The 18,285-nt window shown below is 42.7% G+C and overlaps 1 long non-coding RNA gene across 7 annotated transcripts in view; it reads right to left on the reverse strand.

Annotated features, from left to right (window-relative positions):
• Window positions 1–4,789, reverse strand: part of LOC113835066 — a 32,329-nt gene extending 27,540 nt beyond the window's left edge. For all 7 annotated transcript variants that reach the window (XR_003484236.2, XR_003484235.2, XR_004769406.1 and 4 more), the window contains exon 1: window positions 2,122–4,789. This is a non-coding gene — a long non-coding RNA (uncharacterized LOC113835066). The remainder of the gene's footprint in view (window positions 1–2,121) is intronic.
• Between the last annotated feature and the right edge of the window lie 13,496 nt (window positions 4,790–18,285).

Consider the following 18,285-nt stretch of genomic DNA (forward strand, 5'->3'; position numbering starts at 1 on the left):
CTATCCTTTGTAACAACCTCTGTTTTTAAGAAGATTATTTAATTAATTTGTATTACATTAATGTCCCCATAAGTCCCTTTATTTTATACTTTTTATAGTTCTCATACTACTTTCCACATCTCTACTCTCTTTAGCTGGGGCCTTTTGTTCTAAGTAAATATTTTGTAATATAACATTTCAATCTCACTAGTAGTTCTTCCACTCTGAGTTCGTTCCTTCTGGTTGCTTCAAGGCTTACTGTTTGAACCTACACTTGCCAAAATCAGCTTGAGATTCATATTAACTTAATCCAACTAGGCTATAAAGATACGATGCCTATATAATTCTATTCCCTTTCCTCACTTTTATGTATTACTATTGTACATGTTGCGTCCATAAATGCTGAAGAGTGAGACACACATTGTTAAAATGATTGCTTTGCATAGTTTTATATCTTTTAAAGAAGTTAAGAAACTAAAAGATAAAAAATTACATAGCTGTAGCCTCTTCAATATTAAACTTCTTATTTATAATTTCTGATTCTTTTCATTTGTTCCTGTGGATTCAAGTTACCATCTGGCATCATTTCCTTAGCCCAATGTAGTTTTGTTCCCACCCACATCTTTTTTTGCTCTTATTGGCAAAGCTAATACATTCCAGTAAGTTGAAGGTCCAACAAAGCATTATATACTGTTATATGCAATTGCTTTTAAATCAGGGGAGAAAAGAAAGGAGACCTTTGCAATTATTGTGTTTGTTTTTACAAATACCCTGTTGCCTTTACTGAGGTTTTTTGTTTATTGGTAAGAACTTGAGTTATTTTCTGGGGTCACCTGTTTTTAACCTGCAGCAATTTCTTTAGTACTTTCACCAAGTGAACACTTAACTGTTCTTACTATTTTGTCCCCTGGAAAGGCTATTTCCATGTTTATTCATTTCAGGATTCCTTTGCTTCCCATTTAATTTTTGGAATGAGAATTTTGCTGGTTATAGAATTTTTTATTCTCTCTCACACACATATTTATGTATATATGCGTGTATTTTGAGACAGAGCCTTCCTGTGCACCTGGATTGGCCTTGAACTCTGAGTTTCCATCCTTGGCTTTCTATCTCTTGGGAATACAGATGTGCACCCCCACACCCATCAACAAACTTTTCTTTAGGACATTTTGGCTCTCTCATGCATCTCACTGGATCATCCATTGATCTCATTGAGGTTTCTTTTTTTTTCTTTTCTTTTTCTTTTTGGTTTTTTTGAGACAGGGTTTCTCTGTGTAGCTTTGGAGCCTATCCTGGCACTCGCTCTGGAGACCAGGCTGGCCTCGACCTCACATAGATCTGCCTGCCATTGCCTCCAGAGTGCTGGGATTAAAGGTGTGCGCCACCAACACCCGGCTTGGGGTTTCTTTATAAAAAAAATTAACCCATTTTGCTCTTGTGGCTTTGGGGAGTCCATCCACAATTGGCTTTCAGCATTTTCAGTGTAACTTGTGTTTGTGGATTGCATGGCATTTGTGCTACTTGGAGCCCATCAATTTCCCTGAGTGTACAGAAAATGGTTTTCAACACATTTGCGAGATGTTGGGTCATTTTTTTCAGGTCCACATTTTTTATTTGACTCTTAATATTTTCCATCTCTTACTAATATTCTACATTCCATGTGATTTTTGCATTTATGTGCTTCTCTAATTTCTTTTACGATGACTATTTGAAGTCTTTTTTAAACCCAACAATTCATTGCTCTTAAAGCATTTTTATGTTGCTCATGTATTTGTCTAATCTATGGTTCACGAGTTACTATTTCTTTCTATGTCTAATGACTTTTTATTGTTGAACTGGATATTTTAGGTAATATATCTTACCAGTGAAGTTGTGATATTGTCTTATTGCTCCCAGATTTTGTTTTTTAATTGTGCCTATTTTTTCTAGTGACAGTCCATCATTCTAGTAATATTTATTTTCCCCCCCTAAAGTAAAAGCTGCTGTGTCTTATTTTGTGGGGTGCAGCCTTGGGTAATCAGAGGTTGCTCTAAGATGGCATTTTTTTAAAAAAACAGAGTAGCATGGCTCTTTTTGGCTATTTCTTTCTTTAATCATAGCTTTGTTAAGCTTTATAGTCATCAGCAGACATCCCAAGCTTACCCATTACTATCTCTCTCTGGTTCTCTCCTGCAGGTTAGCCAGCATGTGATCGCATCTTTACCGCAGATGAACCTGATGACCTCTTCCTTGATGTCTTCTATCACCAGCCTCTTGCTACTGTCCTTAGGTTTGAGCTTCACAGTTGCTCCTTAATGACATCAATTCCTTTAGAAGGTGTTTGGCTTGGGCTCTTGGAACTGAGTATAAAGAAAGGCTCTCTCTGCTGCATGACTGTGGATGCAATATGAGCAGCCGCTGCAGGCTTCTGTCACCATCACTGAACCTCAAATGGTGGGCCTTAATAAACTCTGTCTTCTTTAAGTGCCATTCATCAGGTATTTCATGGGAGTGGATGAAGTCCTGAGTGAATGTGTATTGTTGACAAAGGTACAGCCATGTTAAGGACCCTAATGCCCCAGATTCTATAGAAACGACAATGCCTTCCCAGGGTGGTGAGGATCAGAGAAACAGCAAACCCTTTCTCTGCTTCCAATATTGGTGTTTATATGAATGGTCATCCTTCCACTGAACTCAGTGAGTTCAGAAACTATCACCTGCAGCTTCCACCTCCTGGATGTGACTGCTCTCCGACAGAGACCTCCCACAGAGACGGGCTAACCCCTCCTTCATATGCTGTACCTATGGAACACACAGAGTTTCCAGGCTGCAGAGTAGGTGCCCTCTCTGAGGGTAAGCATGGCCCACCTGGTCCCAGCTTCTGGGTGTGTGGCTTCTTCAGTGTGCCATTTCTTCATCCCTTGGTTGCCCCAGTAGGGTTTCTCGAACATTGCCATCCATGACACAAGGCATCTTGTTGTAGAAGAGTAGTTATGCAGTGGTACCCACTGCCATAACTGGTGAGTGGGAGCACTATGAAAGAGGGCATGGTGTCTTGACTCTACTTGCCTGGAGTATAGTTTTCATCTCACTGCATTTGGAAGGGAGAAGAAAGAATGGCTGTTAGTTCAAGTACCACAGGTTCTCATTGTCCTAACCCAGTTTTGTAGCTCTTCTGGAATCCTTTACTTTCAAAATGCATTTAGAACCACTTTTTGAAAAAAAAAAGACATAAAAGTAGTTTTGTTTTGTTTTTGCTTTTAAAACCATTTTTAACTAGTTTTATAGAGAGGCAGTTGTGCAGGGCTCTGGTCTCATGGTTTCTTGACAGAGTAGAGTTCACTTGTTTGTTTGTCTGCTTTTGGTGTTTCTAATACCTAGTCTAAAATTTAGCACATCATAGGCACTCATCATATAGATTGATGGAAGAGTCTTTGCAAGGCTGTGTAACAGAAAGTGCAATAGCTAATTCCATATATCAGTTTGTCTGTTCTCAGGCACTTGTGAAAGCGTTGCCTGTGTCTATGAAGGTATCAATAGCTGTACTGAAGTCCTTCCTGATATGGGTTGACATCGGCCAACCAATTAACAATATAAAAGGTTGACCCTGTTGTGAATATGTAGGAACAACTTCAGCCATCCACTGTGGAGCTGAGATATCATTCTTTATCTTCCTGTCTTCAGACTCAAACTGGAACTATGGGCCTTCTGGTTCAGCCAGCCCACTGACAGTGGAGCTTGGGTTTTATCAGCCTCAGATACACACACACACACACACACACACACACACACACACACACACACACACACACGCACATCTACCTCTGATTAATAAGGGAAAGAACACGTAGAATCAACATTGTGACATATATGGGATTTCATGATGCAGCAGCCTCGTTCTATCATCCCGTAGACACTGAGAACAGCATCTTCCTGTGGCTGTTAAGTTGATATCTAGGCAGTGTCCAGTCTTCTTTTTTTATATGGGTGCATCCATGTCCATGTGTGGAGAAGTGGATATGGAGTTTAGAGGCCAACCTTGGCTGTTTCTCAGGAGCTGCCACTTTGTTTTATAAGACAAAGTCTCTCAGTGGTCTGGGGCTGCCTGGTAGGCTTGGCTGGGTGGTCAGTAAGCCCCAGGGTTCTTCCTGTCCCTGCTACCTCAATGCTGGGATTATAAAAATGTGCCGCCACATTTGTTTTATTTATATGGGCTCTGGGGTTTGAACTTAGGTCCTTCTGAGCTCTCTCCGCCACTCAATTTTTCATTTTTAAGGAGACTCCTTTTCAAGTGAGGCCTTCCTTGATTACCCAAATAAAATCAGCCTTAATCATATCCCCATTCTTCACCTCAATGCTGCATTCAAACAAGTTCAGATTTTGTGGGAGAGACACATTAAGGTCTGTGTCTAGACATGACTTCTTGAGAATTATGTCAGTTTTGGCTTAAATCTTTGGAGAAAATGGCAGTTGAGAGTGGCGTTTTATTATTATGAGCCTCTGTCAATACGAGTCTCTGTTGAATAATTTCCCATCAGCATTAGCATGCTGGCTCGATGCTCCCTTCCCACTTTGCATTGCATTCACGCAGACCCTATTATCTGATCCTACAGAGATCTTGTTTATAGTACACAAAACTCCCCTGGAGGGCTTTCCATTTAAAGGGGAGAGAGGAGAGCAGACCAACAGTACGCCAGTGCAAAGCTATAGCAACATGTGGAGCTGAGCATGGAGCGTGTGTGCACGTGTGCACGCGTGTGCGTGCGCATGTGTATGTGAGAGAGAGAGAGAGAGAGAGAGAGAGTGTGGTGTCTGTGAATGTGTGAGTGAGTGTGTGTGTGTGTGTGTGTGTGTGTGTGTGTGTGGTGTCTGTGAATGTGTGTGTGTGTCTGTGTGTGTGAGTGTGGTGTCTGTGAATGTGTGTGAGAGTGTGTGTCTCTGTGAGTGTGTGTGTGTGTCTGTGAGTGTATACGTGTGATTGTGAGTGTGTGTGTCATGTGCTGTTTGTCTGCTTGCCAGCCTCAGTTCAGAACCAGCAGCAAGGCAAAGCCAAGAGCAGCAAACTGCCTTCTGAGAACACCAGAGAAACAACAGCCTTTGCCCGACCATCTATTTTCTGCCCGTTTTTTTTTTTTTTTCTACACTGAAGGCTTAGGCAGAGAACTGACAACATTTTCAATTCGAAGCTTATTCAACATTTTTGTGTTGCCACAATTAGGTATCTCAGAAGCATGTGCTGCCTTCCATTCAAACCCCAGCGTCCGCTCTGACAGGTCACAGACTAAAAAACCAGGATAATGACATTCTATCTTGATCGCAGGATCCAGACGCACCAGTCTGGTGTAGATCAAAAAAGAAAACAACAACTCAAGTGCTGATTTAATTTCCTTTGCCTCAGATATTGAGTTCATATTGAAATGGCATACCCAGCGTGAGTTTTGTTAAGAATATAGCTTCTTAGCAGTCTGTGAAATCTACAAAAGTTTAAAGAAATGTAAAGTCCTAATGCATGATGATTCATATTCATTTGTTTTGCTAATGGTTTATATACCTGTGTGGATACTTTCATTAAACAGGATAGGTAAGGAGATCTGAATGATTTAGAATTTTAAATGGTTTGTATGTATCCAGAACATTGAGGAGAGAATGATGTAAAATTTAAAAACTGAATGTATGGGTGCATACAGATGCCTGTGGGGCCAGAAGAGGGCATCAGATCCCCTGGATCTGGAATTAGGCAGTTGGGAGTGGCCCAATATGGGTGCTTGGAACTCTTCAGAAGTACGGCCCTTGTCAGGAGAACTATACCACCTTAAGCACTGAGCCATCTCTCCAGCCCTGGATATACTTTGGTTGGAAGACAGGCTCCATTTGCTTGAGCATCTCTTTAATCTTACCAATTCCATCCCTGTTACCATTTGAAGTTGTCAATTACCCAGTCTTAACAGTTATATTGTAGATACAGTGAGCCCACTTGGACTTTCCCTCTGGGGTTGAAAGAGTTACTCTCTTCTCAAATGCAGAGACACACTTTCTTACCTTTGCCAACTCCATCTCTTCTCAAGCACAGAGGCACACTTTCTTACCTTTGCCAACACTTGCCTCACATTCAACTACTCTTCTGTAGACAGAGAAGTTTGGAAGATGTGTCTAGAATGTTTTCTTTTCATCAGTCACCAGCTCACAAATAACCACAAGAAGATTTCTTATGAATTATAAAAGCTTGGCCATTAGCTTAGGCTGGTGCCACCAGCTCTTATGACTTAAATTAACCCATTTACATAAATCTACCTCCTGCCATACGGCATTATCTCTTTTCCATCTTGCACTTCCTGCTTCCCCTCCATGTCTGGCTAGCAACTCCACTTTTCTTCTTCTTCCCAGAAGCCTCTCTGTCCCCAGAAGCCCCACCTAACCTCTTCCGGCCTAGCCATTCAGCTCTTTATCAAGCCAGTCACAGTGACACATCTTCACACAGTGTAAAGAAATATTCTGCAACAAATGTGTCAATCATGGGGCCACTCCCATTATTTCAGTCAGCTTCTCTGCTTTGAAGTCTTGTCTCTTCTCTGGATTAGGCACATTACACTGGTAAATAACCATATGCTGTTTGAGCTCGTTGAAAGTGGATTTGAGGAGTAAAGAGGCCCTCCCTTGCCTCTGCCTAAAGGCAGGCTGTCCCCCTAACTTGGTAATAAGAAGAAGGGAAAACAGCAAACCCCTAAGAGTATTAAAATTATGTGGCCCTGAGAACAATTAGAAGGTGAACGATTTCCAATCTAGATGATGATTTTTATTCCATAATGTAAGAATTCGTGTGGTGGAGTGGAAACCGGGAATTTCAGCCGGGGACTCTCATTCATGGAAATAAATCTCAACTGGGAACCTTAGCTGATGGACTAGACTACTCTGGTTGGTTTCTGCTGCATGTCGTGAGGGCCTGATTTGATGATGTCATCTATCTATTGCCCTTTGTTCTTTCCCTTGAAAGCATCACTGGGGGTGAAGGGGGAAGGTGGCAGTAGGCACTCTATTGATGCCTCAGTGAAGCTTCCCCAGGGGATTTCTGCTGGACATTTGTACCCCTGTCCTGGTTAGATGGTACCTTTGCCTGCTCACTCAGTTGGGCCACTCCAGTCACCTCTGCTGCATGTGTGAGCACCTGGTTTGAGATGTTCTCTGTCTCGTGGTTTCTATCTGCTACTCACTCTTTACCCACCCTGTAACCTGATCTGACTATATGATTACTTAATGAATGCAATCATCCAAAACAGAAAGCACACAACTCTAGATTATTCTCCAGAACATATGGAACATAATTGGCACAGTCTGTAGGATCTATTAGATTCCATTCCTAAATAAACCAATCTAATAAATCCTCTTTAACAATTCATAATCATTATGCCAGTTCTTTTCCTTCAGAGAGCTCTGAGCAATAACAGACACTCTCTTCTTATTCTCAAACAAAGTGAACATGGTGACTTACAGGACCAAAGGAACTTGCAGAGGTGGGTAGTAAGGAGTCTGAGATCTTGGACCATCCATGTGTGTACAGTGTCATTTCTGGAGTCCTTATCCAAGGGAAACAAGGGGGTCAGAGAAAGACAAGGAGGAGGCGTGATGAAGGTGGAGATGAGAATGATTAAAGAACATGAGAAGCTTCTAAAAGCTGAAGAGACAAAGGAAAAAATTCTTCCCTATACCCTCCAGAAAGAAGACAGCCCCACTGAACCATATCAGGTTCCAACTCCCAGCATTATAAAATCATTAATGCGTGTTGTTCAAGGCACAACAATCTTATATCATCATCAAGAAACTGGATACACCCCACTTTCTCATTTTAGTCTTGCAGAAAGAACATGGCTAATCAGTAACCCCTCCTTGATTTATTTCTCTTCATTCTTCCAGAAAGACTCTTCAATCGGATTAGAGTGTTGCCTTGGGGTTACTATTGCTCTAATGAAACACCATGACTAAGTCCAAGTTGGGGAGGGAAGGGCTTATTTGGCTTACACTTCCACATCACTGTCCATTACTGAAGGAAGTCAGGACAGGAACTCAAGCAGGACAGGAATCTGGAGGCAGGGGCTGATGCAGAGGCCATGAAGGGAGGCTGCTTACTGGCTTGCTCCTCAGGATTTGCTCATCCTGCTTTCTTACACAGCTCAGGACCACAAGCAAAGGGATGGCACTACCCACCATGGGCTGGGCCCTCTCCCATCAATATTAATTAAGAAAATGCCTTACAGCCAGATCCTATGGAGATATTTTCTTAATTGGGGTTCCCTCCTCTCAGATGACTCTAGCTTGTGTCAAGTTGACATAAAACTGTCCAGCACAAGTGCCAGTCAGCTTCCTAAAACTGTATTTACAGTTTTTTGTCATATGCATTTTTTTCTGGGAAATGATCCACTGAAAGTGATCTATGTTTCAGCATTGGAAATGTCAGTCTTGCCTGGGCACTCTCAACTTCCTGCATTATCCCAAGAAGAGTGTGATGGAGATAAAAGAAGAAAAGGGTGAGAAAGAGCATTGTCACTGTCCTTTGTTGGTGGTCCTTCCTCCAGGCAAACGAGGAGGCTGGGTGAGGTTTCCTACAAAATGGCATGCCTCTATTCCCTTTAGGCACTGTTCTTTCTTACTTAGGCCAAAACCAGTCCATAGTTGCCAATAAGTTTGCTGAGAGGCATTTTGTTGTACTCTCTGCTGTACTGGACATGGTGGCATTGAGACTGGCAGTGTACACAGGTGGTGTCCCTGAGGACCTGGCTTCCCTCCGTTCTTGTCCATGACCACAGATTATGTCTTGACCACTACATAGAGTTTAAGGGCATCTCTGTGAGTTGGAACTTCTTTTCGCGCCTGTAAGGATGTGGGCAGAAGAGGGAGTGTTTCCTGTCTGATTCTCACAGGAGCTGTTAGCAGTATCCTCACATGAGCAAAGAGGGAAAGGTTATTCAGAGTGAACCATGGGCACAGAACTGTGTGGAGACTGTTGTTGCTGTCAGTGTGTGTGTGCACATATGCATGCATGTGTGCATACGTGTGTGTGTGTGTGTGTGTGTGTGTGTGTGTGTGTGTGTGTGTGTAGTTGCTAGTAAAGGCCACAAGACAGAAGATCCTCAGGAACTAGAGTTCCAGGCATTTGTGAGCATGGAGCTAGGACCTGAATTCAGGGCCTCTGAAAGAACAGTGCATGCTAAGCCATCTCTCCAGCCCCTGGCTGGCTTCCGTCTGAAACAGTGTCAACAGCAACCCAGCTGTAGCTTGCTTTCAAGAAAGCTGTAAGTGTAAAAGAAACTGAATGTATTTTGTTTGCTGAACAAACTCGAAAAGAAACCATAACAATGACTTGAAAGTACATATAAAGACAACACAGTTGCCAAGGACTCTTCTCTCAGCTCTGTGTCATGCCTTTGTGTCGTATTTTAGATATTCAGAACTGATAGCCCATACCCTCCCTGTCCTCTGACAGATTGGGGGACTATAATGAGAGCCGATCCACAGTCTGTAAGGTTAAGATATCTTTATTCAGATAAACACCAACCAAATGCAAGCCAGAGCGTGCCAGGGACAGCAAGGCAGGCAGGCAGAGAGAAGGGCCCCCATGTGCCTTGCAGCCCCTTAAAAACCTATCATGAGTCATCCTGACCTCACCTTGACCACGCCTTCACAGGCGTGGTCAGGCACACCTGTAGCCAGCCCTTAGGAGGCATTGTTACGGTGTCTCCCTACAGGGGACTATGGAAATGGCAGATCCAGACACAAAATCCAACTGTTCGGAATCTGAGTTCAGCCATACCCTTTACTTCCAGCACCTACAAGGTCTCTTTCCCCAGCAAAGAGATTTCAAGCAGCAGGCATGCTGCCTGGCATTAATATCTTATTTGCTTTCATGGGGATGAGACAGTCCCTGCATTATCTTTTCCATCTATGAATCGTTTACTCAATACAATCTCTGTATAGATGAGTCATAATTGACAGTGTTGAAATACTCAAGTCATCTAGGTAAGTGCTCAATTGAAGCAAACTACTTTTTTCTTTGCCTGCTAATGCCTCAGGATAAAAGGGCAATGTTTTCTAAAGCAGTTTTGCTTTTAGGTATTAATCTAAACATTAGAACCATGTGTCTTGTATGTTTATACATCTCAAATTGTATATATGTACAATTATTTACACAATTATATCTATAATTACATAATTAATATGTGGTTATATGTACTTGTACAATATCAATTGTGTATCTACCCAAACACATTATATGTAATGTATGCACAATTATACACGGAGGGAGAATGAAATGATAAAGTTCCCTAGAGCTCCATGGAACACGAATAAGCATATGGACTGTTCCCTTACACCTACTCCACAAGTTTGAGTATTGAAGATTTATATAGTTAGAGACTATGTGGTGTAAATATGTATAAATTTATATTGTGCTAATTTATGGCATGTGGTACAGAAGGCTGCTTGCAAGTTGCAGCGTATTTCTTCCCACGTTTCTGCTGAAATATTCATCTCTGGGTCCCTTCCTCATGCTTGCCTTTGTCTCCCCGCAGATGTTTGGAGCAGCTTGTTTTCAGAGGAGTGGAAGTATGCTTCCTGAATGCGATTCAGGTAAAGAATGCACTATCTCAGCTAGGAGGCAACTGAAAGGGACCCCCTCACCTCCAGGTCTACCAGTTTCTCTTTGGAAGACAATTGCTTCCATGTAACAACATTCTTTGTATCTGCTATCCCCTGTCCTACATGCATGACAGCATCTTGTAATCTATGTGTTAGAACTCCAGTGGAGAGGGGAAACCTCAGATTGTACACACACATACTCCCTCACACATACTCACCTGCACACACACACACACACACACACACACACACACACACACACACACACCTGCACACACCCTGACATACACACATTTCTACACGCACACACATATACATATATATGTTGTTTTTTAAATAAACATACCCTGGTGTGCAGTTTCATTTGTATATTAGACACAGAAAGAGACTAAAAATGATAACCAAAAAATATAGCAATAATTACAGCACACCATGACACAAATTATTAAAACCAATGAAGTGTTAATTCCTGAAATGTTCCATTTAATATTTTTTGACCAGAGGTAACCTAAACCACAGAAATAGGCAAGACAGGAGTAAAAAAAGAAGTGTATACATAAAATCTGCTTTATGGGCCAATACATACACACACACACACACACACACACACACACACACACACACACACACACACAGAGAGAGAGAGAGAGAGAGAGAGAGAGAGAGAGAGAGAGAGAGAGAGAGAGAGAGACTGACTTACTTTAGAAGCACTCTGTCTAGTCCACCCCTAGTTATTTGTGGCTGTACCAAAGGGGGAAAAAATGGCTGGAGATTCACAGAGGGCTCACGGACTGCATTCCACTTAGCCCACTCTTGCATCCCTGTAGGTTGCTGAATGTCATCCAGTTGACCTGCTTGAGTTAATCAATGTGTGTTTTCCTGGTCCCTCCACCTTGAGGCGTGTTCGTGGGAAGTGGAATGACTGAGAAGGAGGCAGTGGGCAGGAAGAGGAAGAAGACCGGAGCCCCAAATTGATTAAACAGACCCCAGATGATCACCAGCTCACAGGGGACGGCGAGAGGTTTTAACCACCCACAGCTCTCCGTAGCCCAGAGAGTCCCTTCACAGGTCAGATCCCTCTCTTGGCCATCTATTTTTAGATTGCTCACTTTTCATCTCCTGTTAGAACTGTGCTGCTAGAGCAGTTTCAGAAGAGACATACTTGTGGTAGTAATGGAAGCATCTATCGATCGTACCAAGATTGGAGAATCAGATCTACTTTGCAGGTCTTTTAAGTACCACTCATTCACTAGCCCTCTCCCAGTGTTCCACCGCGGCAAGCTAACATTTGCACACATCTTCAACATTTTGGAACCTTTTTAAAAATGCATGTTACCACACGAGCATTTCTCAATTGCCCTGTCAGCTTTAAGGTTTTTGCAGTGGAAGAAAAATTGTTAAGTGTTTATGAGGGAAGGTCTTAGAGTCATTTAGCTGCTAAATGTCACAGACCTAACACAACCATAGCCTGCCTTTCCAAGAGGGATTAGGATGTCCTCTTGGACACCCTGGGTTGAGTAAAGCAAACAAACACAAAGAGTCCTGCATCTGGAATAATTGCTGACATGCAAGGTTTGCTAATCTTTCTGGTGCTCCTGTCTGATCTCCTCAGTGCCAGGAGCTGTTCCGGGTGCTTGCCTTCCATGCTCACCACAGTCAGTGAGACCACACTCAGCTAGAAAAGAGTGTCCACGCTGAGGGGAAATCAACAGAAAAATGTGTCTGTATAGATTGTAGGGCCCTGGTAGAGGGTGAACTTTAGGAAGTTGGGGGGCCATATGAATCCTGTGGCAGGTAAAGGGGTGCTGCTGAGAGTTTCCGGCATGAAGGCACGACTTCCTTCCTGGGCCATCTCTCACCTTCCCTATAATCTCTCGAGGGAGGTGAAATGTTGGGACTACTCCATTGCTATTTTTCAAGTTTGGGGAAGGTGTGATTTTGCTAGAATGGATATTGTCAATGACAAAACTGAGTCCCTGAGCCAAATGGCTTCGATGGTTAGTGTTGATTTCCAACTTGGCAGGATCTGAAATCACCCTGGAGACAGGTTTCCAGGCACACTTGTGAGGGATGATTTAGATCCATATAGTCCCTGGGCAGGCCTATGAGGGACTTCCTTGGTTAAGCTAACGGAGATGAGAAGAGCCATCCTCTAATTGTACTTGTGTTCTGGACAGCATTCCAAAGAGAAGGAAGGAAGCCTCCCAAGGGGATTCACCACCCTGGTCCCCGTCTGTAGATGCAGCACAACCAACTGTCTCATGTTCCTACCAGCAGCGTTTCTCCACCCTGATGGACTTTGAACTGTGAACCAAATAAAGCCCTTTCTCCCATAAACTACTTTTGTCAGGATATTTTATCACAGTGATGGGAAAAGAAACTAGTTCAGTGGTGTTTGCAGAAATTTGATAAGGAAATGGCTTGAAGAATCTTGAATGCATTCAAAGGGGGGAATCCTTTAGCATCGACCGAAGAAACCCATGCAGTGGATTTTAAAGTTAGACAACTGAAAATATCAACTCGAAGGGCAACAATTTGATTGGTTATGATTCTCAGTGGGATAGGAGGGAGGAGATGACCCCTGGATCTAAAAACAGGTGCCATGCCTCTATGAGTCTTTCTCTTCCTCTGACAGATCCATGAGTAATTGACTTCATTTACCAAACAGGCTGAGCACACGTAAAATTAGGCTACTCATCTGAACGAGGGGAAAAAAAACTCCTGTTTCCCGGCGTAGTCTCAGAGCACCATGTGTGAGAGAACACGACAGAATAGAACTGATTATGCAAAATGAGCGAAAAGAGAACTGCATCTCTTGGTGGCATGTGGCAGCCTTGCAGGGAAGGCAGAGCCCAGGGACACTGGGTGCTATCTCTGACAGCCATGTGTCACAAAACTGAATGGCAGGATGGGGCTAAGATATGGGCTTGTATGTCCTTGTACACAGCCCTCCGAGATATGCCTGCAGTACACACAAACTACTCACACATTCAAAAGATGCCCTGAGGGGCCACTAGTGACAACATCCACATGGAGGAAAAAGGAAAACACTATTCATCCCCCCCCCAGCCCTGTTTTTTGGGTTATCCCATAGTCTCCACTCTGGTCTTTAAGGATCCCTCTAGAGATTTGAATAGCCTTTGAGAACCCTGCCCACTCAGCACAGTGACTGCAAAAGCTTTGAAGAGGCTGGAAATGATTGCCTGCTTACATAGAGAGGTAGTAAGGAGGTGAGGATGGAGAGAGGCTTTTTAGTTCTCCAAGAACATAGACAGACAGGGAATCCAAGTGGTGTTCTGAAGATGAGGATGCTTGCTCAGTGTGTCTACTGTGAGCCTAGTAGCTATCTAGGGTCCTGGGTCCCTACTGCAAAAATAAATAGATAATGCCTTACTTTAAGATCCCTCTCCAAAGTGTGTCTATAGATATGTATATACTTACGACTGAATCCAGACATTAATGACATTCGGTGCATAAAAGCACGTGTCCTCCACGAAGGTTTGAAGACCTACGTAATGAACTCTGTATACTGATGCCTAGTTGCAATCATGGCAGTATAGACTCACCAGGAGAAAATGACATGACTGCAAGACTGGGTGCTTTGACAACAGACATTTGATTCTCTGTCCCTTCATCATCTTGGGAACGGACAATAGGATTCTAAGGACAGTGTCTCAGAGCAGAAGGACTTGCTCTGTTCAAAACTTGGAAAATCTGAATGATAAGATAATTAAATCGATCACAGATCACAAACCACTGGGGGAGGGGGGTTACAAAAAATGTGCATCCATGCTGATCCTGAAAGTAATTCAAGGAGAAGAAGGCATTCTTGCTTAGAGCTAAGTCTTCAAGACCAGTTGGTAAACTTCGGAAAACCATGATTTTTGTAAGCATTATGGTGCAGACTAGAAGTGTCGCTTTGATGCTAAGTCTCATAGGGAACTTTGAAAAAAGCAGGATATCTTCATGGTTTAAAAGTATGCGTGTGTGGGAAGGAGAGTTTTCTGAAATATAGAATGTTGGCTGACAGTACCGGGGAACAGGTTGGCCATACTGGGCCTGAGGGAAAACTGGGTCGGCCCCAGACTCCTTCTTCATGGTCTTAAAATACAGGAGATACTGGAAGCAACAGCCAACGGCTGTAAAGAGGATGGTGATTCATGAATTCTATATGAAGCCAGATCATTGTTCTGTGAAGGGAACAGAATGTTATTTTAAGCTATGCGATGACTTAAAAAATATACAACTCATTTACTCTTTTTGACAACTACTCTAGGTACCTGAGTGACTAACTAAAGACAAGACATTCTTGGCACAAAAGTCCTCAAACCATCTAAATAAGAGTTTCTCTAACACTTTGAAGTATTTTTGAGGGAATTGAATACAAGATGTCATCAATACTTCCTAAAATAATTCTCAGCATGAAGTAATATTGGTAGCACCAACACCGATTTAAAACTATGAAATAAAACAAAAAAAATCCATATTAACTCACAAGAAGATGGGTTCAAGGGGAAGGGGTGAGAAAGTTTATATTAATCTCACTGTTTGCTGGGAAGGTGATGTGAATCCCAGATTTGACAGGAAGGAGATATAGTTCACTCCAGTGCTGTAACTGGTGAGTTTGTGATGACGCTTAGACTCACATGGAATCTGGTAAAAGATGCTGAAGCATCCTTGCCATGATCACAATAGGTGACTACAGTTAACCCCTAGGCCTTAAAGCAGTGGTTCTCAACCATCCTAATGCTGCAGCCCTTTAAAAACAGTTCCTCATGTTGTGGCGAACCCAACCATAAAATCGTTTTCATTGCTACTTCTTAGCTATAATTTTGCTACTGTTATGAATCATAATGTAAATATCTGATAAGCAGGATCCCTGATATGTGAACCCTGCAAAAGGGTCTTTCAAACCAAAGGGGGTCACGACCCACAGGTTGAGAACCACCCCAGGAAGGAGGGATTGCTGTAACTATGTGAGCAATGGCTATAGCCATGGCTGCAGGAGAGCAACCCCATTTGGAGCCATCTTCAGTAGAAGAATATGGTCCTACACACTTGGAATCCTTCTGGAAGCAAGTTTGAAGTCATTACACTCGGCTTCCATTCCCCACATCCCCCATACTCTGCCACAGCCAGCCAGTGGCTAGATGCCAGGGTAATCTGTGATTGAAGAAGCCTTGTTGATATGCCAAGATATCAGTCTCTGAGCCTCCAGGACCTCAGGAGAAACCACAGGACATTCAGCAGTAACAGTGGATACCGTCATTTAGGGTATTTGTCTCACTAAAGATACAGAGGAAACGAGTCAAATCAATTTGACACGTGGTGTGTTTTCTGCTCTAGGAGCCTAAAATTCATCCATACTCTACAAACAGTAAGAACTAGAGTGAAAGGCCCATTCACCCTGAGTGTCTAAAATGTATTTCATGGTAGAATTTGTCAAGAATGACAACTCTTGATACCCATGGAATTGGGAAATACAATACTAACACGTTCAAGAATGTGCTTTCTACTTTACAAACCACAACTAATGAAAACTCATAAAGCAAAAAAAGAGAGAGAAAATAATACCAAAGGGCCCTCTAAAACTAGAAAGCTCCATAAGTTAGTTAAGCCAAAACATAAAGGACACAGATCCCTTACAGAAAGACAGAAGCTGCTCAAATTAACTTTGAAATAATAAGTTAACAAGAACCTTATTTCATTTTTTAAAAACAAAGTTTTAGAAATTACATATAAATGATTACTATTTGGAAGTATCCCAAATGCCCCTTGCTTTGGAATTTGCCTTTGCCTGAGCTTGAAGATGATCAAGGAGATAAGAAAAGACAGTTGTTAAAATGGAAGAGGGAAATTAATGCTGAATTTCTAACATCTGCATCTAGAATCTTAGTTGCAATGCTAGGGAAAAGTATTTCAGGGTCTTTATAGATCTCCCTCCTAAACCCAGCAAGGGTTAGAGCTGATGGGTCATTTTCATACTGTGCATAAGACCCAAAGAGGAAACACTTAAAACAGAGGGATTGAAAGACAAAAAAGTTACTCCTCTCATTTTCCCAAAATGGAAGGGCAGTTGAGAAGGGAGAGATGGGTGGAACATGGTGTCCTGTTTCCCAAGCTGGGCACTGATCTGGAGAGGGCATGGTGAGGGCTAAGGGGTTGAGACTGTGTCTCTACAGCAAGCTCAGGGAGACCCATGAAACTAAACTCAGACATGTCGAGTGGGTAAGCAAATGAAGGGATTTAGTTTAGCTGTATAAGAGTTCCTTTGTTATGGACAGAATAAAGAACTTCCAACATTCCCTAGGGAGAGATGTCATAGGTAGCTAAGGGTATTGTCTAGGCAACCTGCCTCACTGGGCCTTTCTTTGTCCAGTGACATGCTCTTGAGGGGTCAGAGGCAGAGGCTAATGGCTAATCCTGAAGGAAGAATGCAAGTCCCCATCAAAACCATTAGTCTTCTTGGGCCAATGGTAGCTAAAGCCCCATCATCAAGGGAAGAGGGGTGCATTGCTTCAGTTATAACACAGTACCCAGGAGACATCATAGGGGTCGCTGTTGCCCATCTCTAACCAGTGATAATTCACACCTGATTCTTATTCAGCCTTTACATTCGAGAGGCTGTGAAAGATGAAGGATGGACTGAGACACTGTCTTAGAGTGGATTTGGAAGGATATTGTGACCTGCTGTCCCCATTGGCCTGGTCAGGATGTGGGAATTTTAGTGCCCATACCGAGACCATATGAGCAAACCAGTATAAGCCTATCACTACATGGGTAGCCAAACGGAAAGGTTGGAAGCTACTTTATCATCCAGGCTCAGCTTGAGCTGCTTGGAGACCACTTAAACTAATATTCTGGAGTGAGTCATCCAAATTGGGCTCAAATTTACTTACCGATCTTCTCCCTTTCCCTCAGTTCTTCAGTACTAGGAGATCATAGCAATTTCAGAACGATGTCATCACACAACTGAGAGTAATAAGATAGAGCGTGCCAAAGAGAGCAGTCCCCACAACAGCAAAACTAAATAAGCAGCATGACACAAAGTGGAGGAACCGCTTCTGAAGGAGGAATTCGTATAGAATTCATCATCCACCATGACGAATAGAAAATCCACAGCCATGGGGGATGGAAGAAGCAGTGTTACATACTGAGCTACAGGGAGTGTCAGAGTGTGGGCTCCCTAGAGCATGGGTGTCAGTAAGTCCTGTGACTTCTGAAGTTTATAACCTAGGCAGGGATTCACTGACTGAATACAGGAGGGGAAATGCTGTACAATACAGCAGTTCTCTTGAGAAAGCCAACTGCTGGAAACCAGGGAGGGATGATAAGGCAAATATAATTTATTGGACAGAAGAGAGGTGTTCTGATTTTGTGTGTGTGTGTGTGTGTGTGTTCATAAGACAAAGTACTCAGACCAAAATCAACTTGAGGAAGAAAGGGTTTAATTCATCTTACACTTCCAGAGTACAGCCTATCGCTGAGGGAAGTTGGGATAGGAACACTGCTTGCCCCTCACTCTACGTGCTGAGCCCTGTAACCAGGACTACCCACCTAGGTATGGTACCTCCCATGGTCCTTTTACATGAATTAGCAATCATGAAGATGCCCCACAGTCATGTTCATGGGCCAATCTGATCTAGGCAATTCTCTGATTGAGATTCTTCTTCCCAAGTGACTCTAACATGAATCAGAAAA

The sequence above is a fragment of the Cricetulus griseus genome, chromosome 3 (assembly GCF_003668045.3).
Source record: "Cricetulus griseus strain 17A/GY chromosome 3, alternate assembly CriGri-PICRH-1.0, whole genome shotgun sequence".
In the NCBI taxonomy this organism is placed as follows: domain Eukaryota; kingdom Metazoa; phylum Chordata; class Mammalia; order Rodentia; family Cricetidae; genus Cricetulus; species Cricetulus griseus.